Raw genomic sequence first — 13,382 nt, forward strand, 5'->3', positions numbered from 1 at the left:
CTGACCCAGGGATCGAACCCAGGTCTCCTGCATTGTAGGCTGATTCTTTACCTGCTGAGCCATCAGGAAGCCTGCCAAGGCCTGATACCATCTCCTAAAATTTTCTCATATATTGATGATAATTTTTTGTCCTAGAACCTGTTACCAGTTATTCCACTCCCCACTTCCCCTCTCCCCTCTCTCTTAGTCATTTCTGTCATTTCATAAGATTTGGTAGAGGTAAATTTCCTTCAGTCTAATGTCTTCATTTAATGTTCATGTACAGGATTTTAAAACCAACTCTTCTAAAACACCATTAAATATAATTGCTTTGTGGGTGGTGACATGATATTACCATTTTTTTAATTTCAAAACCTTTAAAAATATACTCAGAAAGAGTATTTGTGACACAGAAAGAGCAAGGAAGCCGTACTCCAACAGCATCTGAGGGGATTCAAAATGAGAAAAGGATGTTCACCAACTATAATGAAAAGGGGTACTTAGTCTCGAGTCTCGTGCCTTTAAAAATAGATTAGGTGGTCCATTCAACTAAAAAGTGTTCCTTCATGGGGGTAGGAGACAATGGTTACTGCAAAGCTGTAATCACTTAGCCACGTTTTCTACCTGATAACAAATGACACATTAGGCAGCGATCTGACATCTGTGACATTTGACTAACAAGCTCATTCTCCTGTGGAATTCTACCCTTATCCTGCCATTTCTTGATCCCTGCCTGCCAAGTAGTAGATTTCAGAGTACACCATAAGCTAACTCTAACAGTTTTTAGTCCTGATTTAAGGGTTTACTCCTAGAACCACTGGAAAGCATAAACCCTGATACACCCTCCCCCACTCATTCACATACATTATCTGGGCTCTTAAGTCCTTCAATAGACTAGCTGGTCTCATTGGGCTTTCTTTCAGGACCTCAGAAGGAGCAGATGTGTTTGAAATTCCTATTAATACTCTTGAGATTTCTCAGTTGACTACTAATACCTTCTTCTCTTTCTCCATTTCCAGCCTTGGGTTCATTTGCAGGGGTTACTGTCAACCTCTGTACACTCTCAGAGCTCTCTGAGACAGCACTAGGTGAATCTCTAAATTTTCTCTGCTTGGAGTAGACAAAAACTTTTTTCCTTGCCATCAGTGGTATCTATCTCACCATCAGTTGTGCCCCAATTTCAACCTGGCAGGGACTGAATGTACTTCCATGTTCTGATCAAGGAATCTCCTGTGGCAACTGTCACAGGTGCACTGTGGCTTTGGATGACTAAGACCTGTGCTTTATCAGATTTTCAAGTGGTGGCACAAGGTCCCTAGGCTGCTAGCCCTTTCGATTTTCAGGACTCCTGCTATCGTTAGGGCCCTTGTCCTCTACCATCATCTTATGGCTTCCCTTCCTTTCTTCACCTCCTCAGGAATAAAATACACAGAAATTCACATTTATGTAGCTCTTACTAAGTATAAAACATTGTGCTAGGTATTTTCACAATTATTTTTCAGAAAACCTTCAGCATAACTATGAGGAGTCCTTATATAGTCCTTATAGTTATAGTCCTTAATAAAGGAGTCCTTATTTCCCCCATTTCTACCACCTCAAAGCTGAGGCTCAGAGGGTTGTGAGGGACTTGTCTGGGAGTACAAAAGTGGCAAGGGGTAGGGCTGGGATCTGAGCCCTGGCTTCTCACCTTGGAAGCCCAAGGGACCACCCTGAGAATCAGCCTTGAGCCTGGCCCACCCAAGTGCATGGATCTGAATTCAGATAAGAAACTAGAGGCTAAAGGGAGAATGTAGCTGACTCTTTCCCTTAAAAGGAACAGGGCTGGCCAAGGTACCTTTAAAACTGGAGAATCATAGCACCAGATGTCTAGCTGAACAGACAAAATTTGGCTGCTTGGGAAATTTTTGTGTAGAGACATGGAGACATGAATTTTAAGTATGAAGACCACCTGATCTGCCTCTTGAGAAACCTATATGCAGGTCAGGGAGCAATAGTTAGAACTGAACATGGAACAACAGACTGGTTCCAAATAGGAAAAGGAGTACGTCAAGGCTGTATAGTGTCACCCTGCTTATTTAATTTATATGCAGAGTACATCATGAGAAACGCTGGGCTGGAAGAAGCACAAGCTGGAATCAGATTGCTGGGAGAAATATCAATAACCTCAGATTAGATGACACCACCCTTATGGTAGAAAGTGAAAAGGAACTAAAAAGCCTCTTGATGAAAGTGAAAGTGGAGAGTGAAAAAGTTGGCTTAAAGCTCAACATTCAGAAAACAAAGATCATGGCATCTGGTCCTATCAGTTCATGGGAAATAGATGGGGAAACAGTGGAAACAGTGTCAGACTTTATATTTTGGGGCTCGAAAATCACTGCAAATGGTGATTGCAGCCATGAAATTAAAAGACGCTTACTCCTTGGAAGGAAAGTCACGACCAACCTAGATAGCATATTCAAAAACAGAGATGTGATTTTGCCAACAAACGTCCGTTTTTCCAGTGGTCATGTATGGATGTGAGAGTTGGACTGTGAAGAAAGCTGAGTGCTGAAGAATTGATGCTTTTGAACTGTGGTGTTGGAGAAGACTCTTGAGAGTCCCTTGGACTGCAAGGAGATCCAACCAGTCCATCCTAAAGGAGATCAGTCCTGAGTGTTTATTGGAAGGACTGATGCTAAAGCTGAATCTCCAATACTTTGGCCACGTCATACGAAGAGTTGACTCACTGGAAAAGACTCCGATGCTGGGAGGGATTGTGGGCAGGAGGAGAAGTGGATGACAGAGGATGAGGTGGCTGGATGGCATCACCGACTCAATGGACGTGGGTTTGGGTGAACTCCGGGAGTTGGTGATGGACAGGGAGGCCTGGCGTGCTGCGATTCATGGGGTTGCAAAGAGTGGGACATGACTGAGCGACTGAACTGAACTGAACTAAATTCTTAGTACCTGCACTCTTATTATGGATAAGCTTTTGAGTTTTTTTATTAGCCTATTCTGCTTTTTCTGACATTCTGCCTTTTTTTTTCCCCTTGGCCTAAACAAAAGGAGCTCTCCCTAATTCAATAATTCAACAAACGTTTATTAGTTGGCTACTTTATGATAGGGTCTATTCTATATGTAGGAGATACAGAGAATAAAAACACACATCTTGACCATATATACTGGGAGTCAGTACTGGGAGCCAGAGGTGGGAAGGGTAGGTACAAAAAATTGACAAGTAAATCTCCAATTACCACATAACGAGGCAGTATCTGTGATATAAGGCTGTGGAAGGTCCTAAAGAATAACAAAAAGGGACAGTTAACTCAACCTGGGTGCAGGTGAGATGAAGAATGGATAAGCTAAGACTTCCAAGAGGATGTAATTCTTGCCACAAGATTGCGCCCTTGAGATGGTCAGGACTACAACTGCATGTGTAAGACTCTTTTGGAAAAGAGAGATTCACACCAAAATAAAGCAGCGAAGGAAACCTTCTCTTGGGGATCTGAGGAGATAAATCATTTGCTAGAACTTCACTGGAACCTGAATAAACTTATAGTTCCCTAGCTCTCTTCAAGTTACTGCTGCTGCGGCTGCTAAGTCGCTTCAGTCGTGTCTGACTCTGTGAGACCCCAGAGACAGCAGCCCACTAGGCTCCCCCGTCCCTGGGATTCTCCAGGCAAGAACACTGGAGTGGGTTGCCATTTCCTTCTCCAATGCATGGAAGTGAAAAAGTGAAAGTGAAAGTGAAGTTGTGTCCGACTCTTAGCAACCCCATGGACTGCAGCCTACCAGGCTCGTCCGCCCATGGGATTTTCCAGGCAAGAGTACTGGAGTGGGTTGCCATTGCCTTCTCTGATTCAAATTACTATGAGGTCACTTATAAGTCTGCTCCTGGGTTTCTGGGCAGTTATTCTGAATTTCCCCAGGGCCTGGCCAATAACCTGCTCTTTCTCATTTGTGCCCTTACTCCGGAGCTCCATCAAAAAATCTCCTTAGTTTCTTGACTTTCCTAGTGGTCCAGTGGTTAAGACTCCACATTTCCAATTCAGGGTGTGAGGTTTGATCTCTGGTCAGGGAACTAAGATCCCACGTGCTGTGCAGTATGGCCAAAAATAAAAATCTCCTCGGTTTCTATCCACTCCTGGGCCTGTTGCTCTTACCATGACTAAGCAATTATCTTATCTTCAGAAAGCCTTTTTGACTTATCTACTCACAGTTGCTTCTTACTTATTGTCTCTACTGGCTGCTATTGTCTAATGATATCTGAGGTCTGCCTCTCTTGTCTTTTTGTGTACTTTTTTTGTTAACCACCAACTACCTAACTTTCTCCCTTAATCAATCATACTTATATTCTCCAAAAAAAAAAAAAAGTGAAGTTGCTCAGTCGTGTCTGACTCTTTTCGACCCCATGAACTGTACCCTACCACGCTCCTCCATCCATGGGATTTTCCAGGCAGGAGTGCTGGAGTGGGGTGCCATTTCCTTCTCCAGAGGATCTTCCCAACCCAGGGATCAAACCGGGTCTCCCTCATTGTAGGCAGACGCTTTACCGTCTGAGCCACCAGGGAAGCCCTATAATCTCCAAGAAAGGAATCAATTTGTTAATTAATTACTAACCTCTTGCTTGGGCAAAGATCTTACATTTAGCCAGTTCACAGGTCACTGTCCAATCAGGGGACTGGTTGCCCTTATGTTGGATGCTTAGCCCTGTTCCAGCCAGGGACCCAGGGTTACAAGTCACAAGGATGGAGGCTTACATTGACTGAGCCCCTTAGAGGGTTATAGAAGGCAGAAATCTGAGGCCTTGGTCAATTCAGGAGAATGATGCTAACAGATAACATTAGAGGCACTATAAATAGGAAAAACAAAAAGATTTAAAAAATACTAATATCAAACCATAATTCTTTCTTGGCACAACATCAGATAATGGAAGGGGAAGAGGATAAAGAAAAATAGAAAGTTCCTGGTAATACATATATTTATATACAAAAAAAGCATAGAAAATAAATATACCCAAGGAAGGAACACAGGTTGGCCTACTTCATAGGAAATGATCTTTCCTGAGGTTCAAAGACTTCTGTCTTCTCAGATACATGAGGGATGACATAAAGAGTGTAGTGAATGTGACTGTTAGTTTTAAGTGTCAACTTGACTATGCGAATGTTCCAGTTATTCAATTAAAAAGGTAACCTCGGTGTTGCTGTGAAGGAATTCTGTTACATGTGGTTAACCTCTACAATCATTTGACTTTAAGTAAAGGAGCTTACTTTACTTTGGAAGGAAAGTTATGACCAACCTAGACAGCATATTTAAAAGCAGAGACATTACTTTGTCAACAAAGGTCCGTCTAGGCAAGGCTATGGTTTTTCCAGTGGTCATGTACGGATGTGAGTGTTGAACTATAAAGAAAGACGAGCGCCAAAGAATGGATGCTTTTGAACTGTGGTGTTGGAGAAGACTCTTTAGAGTCCCTTGGACTGCAAGGAGATCCAACCAGTCCATCCTAAAGGAGATCAGGCCTGGGTGTTCATTGGAAGGACTGATGTTGAAGCTGAAACGCCAATACTTTGGCCACCTGATGTGAAGAGCTGACTCATTGGAAAAGACCCTTATGCTGGGAAAGATTGAGGGCAAGAGGAGAAGGAGACGACAGAGGATGAGATGGTTGGATGGCATCACCGACTCAATGGCCATGGGTTTGGTTGGACTCCGGGAGTTGGTGATGGACAGCACAGGTGTGCTGCGGTTCATGGGGGTCACAAAAAGTTGGACACAACTGAGTGACTGAACTGAGCTGAAAGGAGGTTATCCTTGATATTCTAGGTGGGCTCCATCTAATCAAGGGAAAGGCCTTAAGAGCAAAACTAAGATTTTTTCTAAGGAAGAAGAAATCCCACCTGTGAAACTGTAGTGCCTGTTCTTGCCCAAAAGTTTCTGGCCTGTTAGCCTGCTGCTTGCCTTACAGAGTCTGAACCTGTTAGCTCCCACAATCATGAAAGTCAATTCCTTTATATTACCTAATAAAATAATTACAATAAATATTACGATAATAAAATAATTACAATAAATATTATAATAAGTATATGATGATAATCAATATTATAAGAAATTTATAATATATCTACTGGTTGTTCTCTGATACAACCCTGCCTTATTCAGTGAGGGTGGAAGAAGACATTTGGAAATCTGATACTCAGCACAACCTTTATCATCAGCTCTTCACTCTGACTGAGGCTTCCCTGATGGCTCAGTGGTAAAGAACCCACCTGTCAACGTAGGAGACGCAGGTTTGATCCCTGGGTAAGGAAGATACTCTGGAGGAGGAAATGGCAACCCACTCCAGTGTTCTTGCCTGGAGAATTCCATGGACAGAGGAGCCTGGCGGACTGCAGTCCATGGTGTCGCAAAGTTGGACACACACACACATTCACTCCAGTTAGGCCAGTCTCCTGTTTATCTCTTCATAGTGATTCTCCTTTCCCTGCTATGCTCACATTGCTTTTCCGTCTGACTTGCCGCCACTCTGTCTCCCACTTTCAAAAACTCCTTTCCTTTCCTTACACTCTAGCTCTGTCAGAAGCCCTCCATAAAGTCACCTCCTTTTGCTTTAGCTCCATTTGCTCTTTTCTTTCTCTTAATTCCCTCAGCAGATGTTAGTTGTGCCGTTCACTGTGATTCTTAACCTTACTCTCTCAACACTGTTTTGTATGTTGTATTCACTGCTAGTTAGGTATAAATCTGTAAGAACAAATTTGATTGTGCAAGAAATGTTATGCTTTTTATTTTGTTTAAATCAAATCAAATTCACCTCAGACTTAAGTGATTCCAGCCTTAATTCTGCTTAAGTAGAAGGAAATCCAATCCCAGTTATTACCAGGCTTCCCTCCCTTCCTCCCTAGGAATTCACCAGAGTCTGGAAGATCTATGTTGAGCCAGAAAATGGGGGAAGATGGACTTTGACATCTTCACTGTTTAGGGATGTGTGGTCCCCACAAGCCAGACAACAGCTCTGCTCATGGACTGAGTAGCAGTGGCAGGGGGATCCAGTCTTATTGGGGTCACCGTGCATCTATCTGATGTTTGGCTAGCTCTTGGGCTCCTTCAAGGAATCAAGGCTGGTATCCTCACTACTGAAACCCTGACTTGGACTCTTTTCCAGTCTGGGAAATGTTTTCTTTTGCAACAATTCCACCTACGCACAACCCCTCCTTCCCTCTCTCTCTTTCCTCCTTTCCCTCTCTCCCCAGATGCCCCTACCTCTTGAATCCCCTGGCAAAATCCTTTTGGGAGCAAGAAACCTGGAGGGCAAATCACTGGGCACAACTTCAGGGATACCATCGATGTTGCATTCTAAGGAGCTGTGTCCAGGTGGCTTCAATGACAATGCAAGCAGTGCCTCCTGGAGTTGTCTAAGAGAGAATTCCTGTCAACTTCTTTCTGCCTAGAAACACAAACTCCCTAGAAGTCTGTTTGGAATAGAGGGGAGGGAAAATATAAGAACATAAACCAATTAACATCTCAATAAATTATCCTGTCACACACTTGTTTTTTTGTTTGTCCCCTGTATTTTCACTTAGTGTTTAAAAATATGTGTGGGCTGATATGTGTTCCAATTAGATTATGAACTTCCTGAAGATTAGAATAATACTGTATTTACCGATTATTTTAAAATCTTTCTCAGTGTAATAATTAGTATATGAGGAGGACATAAGTGTGTCTTGAACCACAGAACGATGAGTCTGTGGATTACTGACTAGGCTCCACCAGTTCAAACTGCACCAGGGCTGACCTCCTTGTTGAAGGACTGGCTCCAGTGTCTTTTCACCGTCACTTTTAGGGTTAGGTAAATATGCTTTTACTTTACTGGCTTCTGTTCACAGCTGCTGCTGGCCTGAATTTCCAAGATATCACATTTCTACTTGGGACCTTTCTGGCCCCAAGTAAAAGTAAACATTTCTTTTAAAATTCAGACAGATGATATTAACTTGAACCTTCTTTCACATCAAGAGAATTCAGGTCACAACATAAACACGTCTATGGTAACAACAATGGAGAATTTCTAAATGAAATCAAAGCAGTACCTGGTATGCATTTTCATAATACCTTTCACCTGAAGAGCCAAGTACATTAGGAGAACTTTATCTCAATAATCCTTAGAGATAAGTAAAGGGACCTGACAGAATGACTTGTATAGATAGGGTAACATAACTAGGTTGTTAACACCCTGTTGCCTTGCCTAGTATTTAAATAGCCACCCATGGACTGTACCCACCAAGATCCTCTATGAGATTTTCCAGGCAAGAATATTGGAATGGGTTGCCCTTCCCTTCTCCAGGAGAACTTCCCAACCCAGGGATCAAACCCAGTCTCCAGAGTTGCAGGCAGATTCTTTATCATCTGAGCCACCAGGTAAGGCCATGAATAGTTAGGCTACTTTGCCTTAACAAACCATTGTTTTAATGACATAATGGAATATTTGTGCTCTGACAGGAGAACTCACATTTTCACATCACACTAACATTAGTAAGCACAGTATGGAGAAAGTTTAACCAAATTTGCCAATATGCACTTGGCTTTGAACTTTCCAACCTCTCTCTTTTGTAATCTTGCTTCCTCTTTGTTGTCTGTCTCCCCATTGCCCACACCTCCCTTGCTCTAAAGCTAGTAAAAGACTGAAAACTCAATTACATTACAGCATTGGAACTTAATAGATCAGCTCCCCTAGGACTCCATGCATTTTGAAAGACAACAGCTTAGCCCAAAGAAAGTGGTTACACCACTTTCTGATATGGTGAAAGATTTTTTTTGGAGGTAGAAAGCTTTCCATTCCTGTTCCCCTAAATAACATGTAGATGATTACATATTCTACTTTCAGCTCTAGAGGGAAAAGTTTGCAACTAAATAAGGCAGAGAAAAGTAATGGTAAAGGAAAAGATGATGAGGGAAGACTTTGTTTTCAAGGAGAGAAGGAAAAGAGAGTAGAATCTTATCTTTTCCACAACTGTAAATCACCGGAATTTGTGGAAATTAAATGTACACTTTAAGCATTTATTCAGTATTCACCAATGATGAAGCCTATTTGGGCCTCATCTTTTGTCAGAACAATTGTAACTAATAACACAGAATAACATTTTGTAAAATGGGCTGTGTCTCCATCTCCTCCTTTTCCTCCCCTACACACTCTATTAAGGATCTGAGCACAAAGCTAACATTGCATTATGCGCTCATCCCATGTGTCTTTTCATGGCTTCACACCAGTGTTTGCTCTGCTCCTTGGTCTGAAAACATCTTCCCTTATTGCTCTGCCTGTTGAACGTCATTCATCATCATCATTCACCCGATGAGACCCCATTCAAATGCTAGCCAAGAGGTCTTCTCCAAAAGCCCTTTTTGCCCTGAGTAGGACCAATCCCTTCCTCCACAATACTCATCATTTTGTGTAACTAATATGTAGTAATAGGTCTCTCTGCTCCCCAGAATTCGAACTATTTTAAGTTGGGACCAGGTCTTACCTATCTATTTATATTTTCAGTGTCTGATGTTCTTATGTATTGGGTATAATAAATGTATGTACAGTTATCATATAAGAAATTTAGTTTCATAAATGACACAAAATTTAGACAGAAGAAAGCAAGATGGCATGACGTACTGGGCTAAGAAAATTAAGGTTAGGTAACTACTGAATTCAACAAATATTTACTTAACACCCAGGAGTAAGGAATTGTGTCCCAGGACTACTAGGATAAATGGAACATGAGGCTTTGAGGTGCTCACAGTCCACCTTATAGGTTATCTTTCTCTGTGCATAGCAGTACCCTGGTTTAGGTATCACCTTAACATGTTTCTCACAACCTGTGAGGTAGGTCATGATTTTCATTTTTACCAAGATGGAAATAGGGGGTTTGAATTTTTAGGTTTTCTGACTCCCAGACTGGAGTCTTTCTTTCCCACTACATCAGGGTTTCTCAACATTTTCCACAGGAGTACACTTTCACAGGGAGAACAGACTTACAATGTTCAGAAACAGAAGCTCAGAATCTAGCATGCTCTATTGAAAGTTCGTGATTACTATAATGTTTTCCATTACTTCTCAGTGAGTCAAACAGAAGGTCTGAGGAAATGAACCACATTGATTCTGGGTCCCTGAGGGGCCTTAGTACAGTTTCCTAACAAGAGGGGGGCAAAATTTCAGAAACACCATGGCCACACTGCTGCCTTCACTCAAGGTGTCTGGGTTTGGGTTGAGTCCTCACCCACGATTCTGAGTAACTTCATCAGATTTCTTTAAGGTTTCTACTAGTATAATTAACTATATTGACTGCCCTGTCCGAAAACGGTAACAAGACTGCACACTCTACTCCCAGATTTTAAGTAAGTAGTGGAGGGTGACCATTTACAGCCTTCCAGCAAGGATGTCCATTCTAGCAGTAAGATCTCTTCAATCTGATACTATTTGCCAATCCGTTCTTCTCATTGTTTGCTGTACCTAAGAGTTGGAGATGGCTCTTTCAACCGCCTGTGGGTCTTTGAAGGCCCCATAGGTTCAACGACGCCCTTTCGTCCGCACCGCCGCTAGAGGGCAGCCCAGGATTGCAGCTCTGCTGTGCCCTCTAGTGGCTGGTGGGCTGACATGCTCTTTTATGGAACCTATAAAACCCTCAAAAGTTGCACTCGGGAAGTCAGCCTGTGTGACACCCGGCAGCGAAATTTTAAAAAGCGTCCTGGTTCTCAGCTTCCTTTTCTTAAGGACTTTGGCAGACTCAGATAATTTCCCTTCTTGGACGAATCTCTCACTCCCTAGGGTCTCCCCCTCCCAGGGTGTGGCAACGTGGAGCCATCATCACTCTCTCTTGGCAAGGTAAAAAGTTAGAACCTGGGGGACTTGGCGACTTTGCCCAAAGTCTTTTTACTTCCTCCATCTTCTGCATGGATATAGAGCTTATATAGGCATCCAAGGTCTTTCGATATAACCTCTTTTTCGGCATGAGACTTCAGGATTCAAATCCTGGCTCCCTCATTTACTCTTTGGGTCACTTTAGGACAGTTAACCTCACTAAGCTTCTGGTTCATCTGTAAAATTGAGAGAATAGTACCTACGTTATACAGTTTGCAGATGGTAATGTATAGAAAGTGCTAGGTCTTGCACAGTGAAAGTGTGCATTCATTATTAGCATTAGCTATTTTTATTCCTCAAAGCTTCTGTCTAGTGCACACCTCGTCTTTCAATTTGGTACAGGAAAAAAAAAAGCCTGCCTTTACATAGGACCTTAATTTTATAAAAGTGGCTAAGCTAACAGTGACCTTAGCTTATGGAAAGGGGGGCTCGTTGTGTGCTAGAATCAGTGCCATGGGCTTCAGAGTGCAAAGGAATCCCACAGGCCTAAAATCCTCATGAAAGAGCTATTTTGCACACAGGTGTCCTTCTTCTTTCCTAGTCCCAGTGCTCCCACCACGTGTAAGAATTCAGCGAATCTGGGAGTGGATTCTGTGAGTTAGGCCTGGGGGCACGGTGGTGCAAAAAGCAAAACGGTTCCAGGCCAAGGCAGGGAACTGAGAACTCCAAAGGCCAAGAAACCCAAGCCAATCAGATTCCCCACACCCAGGAGTCTAAAAGGTGGCAGAGACTCGCTGCCCAAAGTCCAAGCAGGGCAGGAAAGTGGCCAGAGAATCTGACAGGTAGAAACACGATAGAAACTGTCAGAAAAGTTAAAGCTGAAGAGCTCATAACACCCACAGGCCCAGAGAAAGGTCAGTATGAGCTGAGCAGCTGTTCCATCTGGTGCCAGAGACCTTGGCTGTAGTCTTCTACACCAGGCAGTTTAGGCCTCCCTGATCAGCCCCACCTAGAAAAGCCAATTCTTCTGCTCTTAAAGGGGACCTGCCTGTTTCTGGCAGGGAGTCTTACTCTCAGTGGGCAAAGCTAGCTCTTAAGGATGAGTAGCGGGGGAGGGGGCAGAGAGGACGTTCAGGGGTTCAACTGGATCCAAAAGGAAGGCGCTTGTGAATGGAGCCTGAGCCACCATGTTGTGAGAACTACATGCGTTTCTTTCCGAGGCAGGCAGGGGCCTTGGCAGCCAGGGACCCTGACAAGCCGCGACTTGAGCTGCGCCTTGGAGACTGGGTTGGCTGGAGAGCGGTATAGAGGAGGAAGGAGGGCGTTCCTGCAAAGGGGGTGGGGTGTGGAGGGAGGTGAGAGGAACAGCAGGAGCAAAGGCACGAAGGAAGAATGAGTCTGCTGCGCGTTGAGAATGGCATGGAGACTTCACTGATTGGAGCCGAGAGTTCTTGCAGGGGGATGGAGGCAGCGATGATTGGATAGCTAAAGTGGGGCCAGATTTGGAGGGCTTTGAATGCCCGACGGAGGAGCACTCAACCCAGCTCCTGCCTCGCGATTTCCGTTTAAGACTGAATTACCTAAAGGGTGGTTAATTCCAACGGGTGTTCTTCTTTGGGGGCTTCTGAAAAGTCAGCTTATCCTCTTACCTGATTCAATTCTGTTCTTTTCACCAAGGAGAAAGTAATCCTCACTTGTCGAGGGGAGAGGGGGTAATGTTGACTGATTTCACTTTACTTGCTTGGAGGATGCAAAAAAAAAAAAAAAAAATCCCATTTCCACGCCAAATATTAAATTTGGTTTCTCCTCCTCACGCAAGTTCTCTTTCTCTCGCCAGCACCTCCCCCACGTTTTTCCTGCTCTCCACCAGCTCGGCCAGTTGCCTCCTCAGCCCCGGAGGCGCGCGTTCCGGGGCCCGCGCTCGCCCTCCGCGCCAGGGCGCCCCCACCTCCCAGCCCCCTCCTGCCCGCGCCCGTACCCCGCACACGCTGGTCCACGCCCCCCCCGCGGCCGAGCGGTAGGTGTTTTGCCGTCTGCGCCGGGCCGCAGTGCGGCTGCGCGCATTGGGCTGCCTCCGGGGCTGGCAGGGCAGCGGCAGCGACGGCGGCGGGGCCGGGAGCGAGCGGCGGCGACGGCGGCGGCGTGGGGAGTGGCGTGGAGCCGAGCCTGGGGCTGCAGCCGCAGCGCGGGGCCCCCGGAGTAGAAAGCCCCGCGGGCAAGAAAGGAAAGGCCGGGCCGTCGGGTCCCTGAGCAACCGTTCTCCTTGGATTTGGGGGAGCCTCGCTCCCACCCCACCTCATCTTCAGACGCCCCCTCCTCATCCCCCCCCCCCCCCCCCCAAGCCCTGGCCGCTGACGGGAGGAGGCGGCGGCGGCGGCGGGGGGCTGAGGGGAGCCGCCATGCCTCTCCCGCGGTGAAGCGCCCCGGCCGTAAGGAGCCGCTCGGTCTCCCCGGTGATGTCCCCCAGGCGGCAGGCGAAAGCGACTCACTCGAGCCCTGGGGTAAAGGCCTAGCTTATCCAGCTTCCTTCCTCCTCCTCCTCCTCTTCCCCTCCCCGTTCCTCTCCCCCTTCGTCCACCCCTCCCCG

The 13,382-nt window shown here is 45.1% G+C and overlaps 2 protein-coding genes across 7 annotated transcripts in view; one reads left to right on the forward strand and one right to left on the reverse strand.

Moving 5' to 3' along the window:
• Positions 1 to 12,578, reverse strand: part of TEX9 (testis expressed 9) — a 237,233-nt gene extending 224,655 nt beyond the window's left edge. For 2 of the 3 annotated variants that reach the window (XM_070796693.1, XM_070796692.1), the window contains exon 1: positions 12,445 to 12,578. The gene's annotated coding sequence lies outside the window, so the exon portion shown is untranslated. The remainder of the gene's footprint in view (positions 1 to 12,444) is intronic. The other variant, XM_070796694.1, reaches the window with a different exon arrangement.
• The window catches only part of RFX7 (regulatory factor X7), a 143,320-nt gene continuing 140,623 nt past the window's right edge, over positions 10,686 to 13,382 (forward strand). For 2 of the 4 annotated variants that reach the window (XM_070796682.1, XM_019968783.2), the window contains exon 1: positions 12,733 to 13,296. The gene's annotated coding sequence lies outside the window, so the exon portion shown is untranslated. Of the gene's footprint in view, positions 10,820 to 12,732; positions 13,297 to 13,382 lie in introns of those variants that run through there. The other 2 variants (XM_070796685.1, XM_070796683.1) reach the window with 2 other exon arrangements.

Source organism: Bos indicus, chromosome 10, assembly GCF_029378745.1.
Source record: "Bos indicus isolate NIAB-ARS_2022 breed Sahiwal x Tharparkar chromosome 10, NIAB-ARS_B.indTharparkar_mat_pri_1.0, whole genome shotgun sequence".
In the NCBI taxonomy this organism is placed as follows: domain Eukaryota; kingdom Metazoa; phylum Chordata; class Mammalia; order Artiodactyla; family Bovidae; genus Bos; species Bos indicus.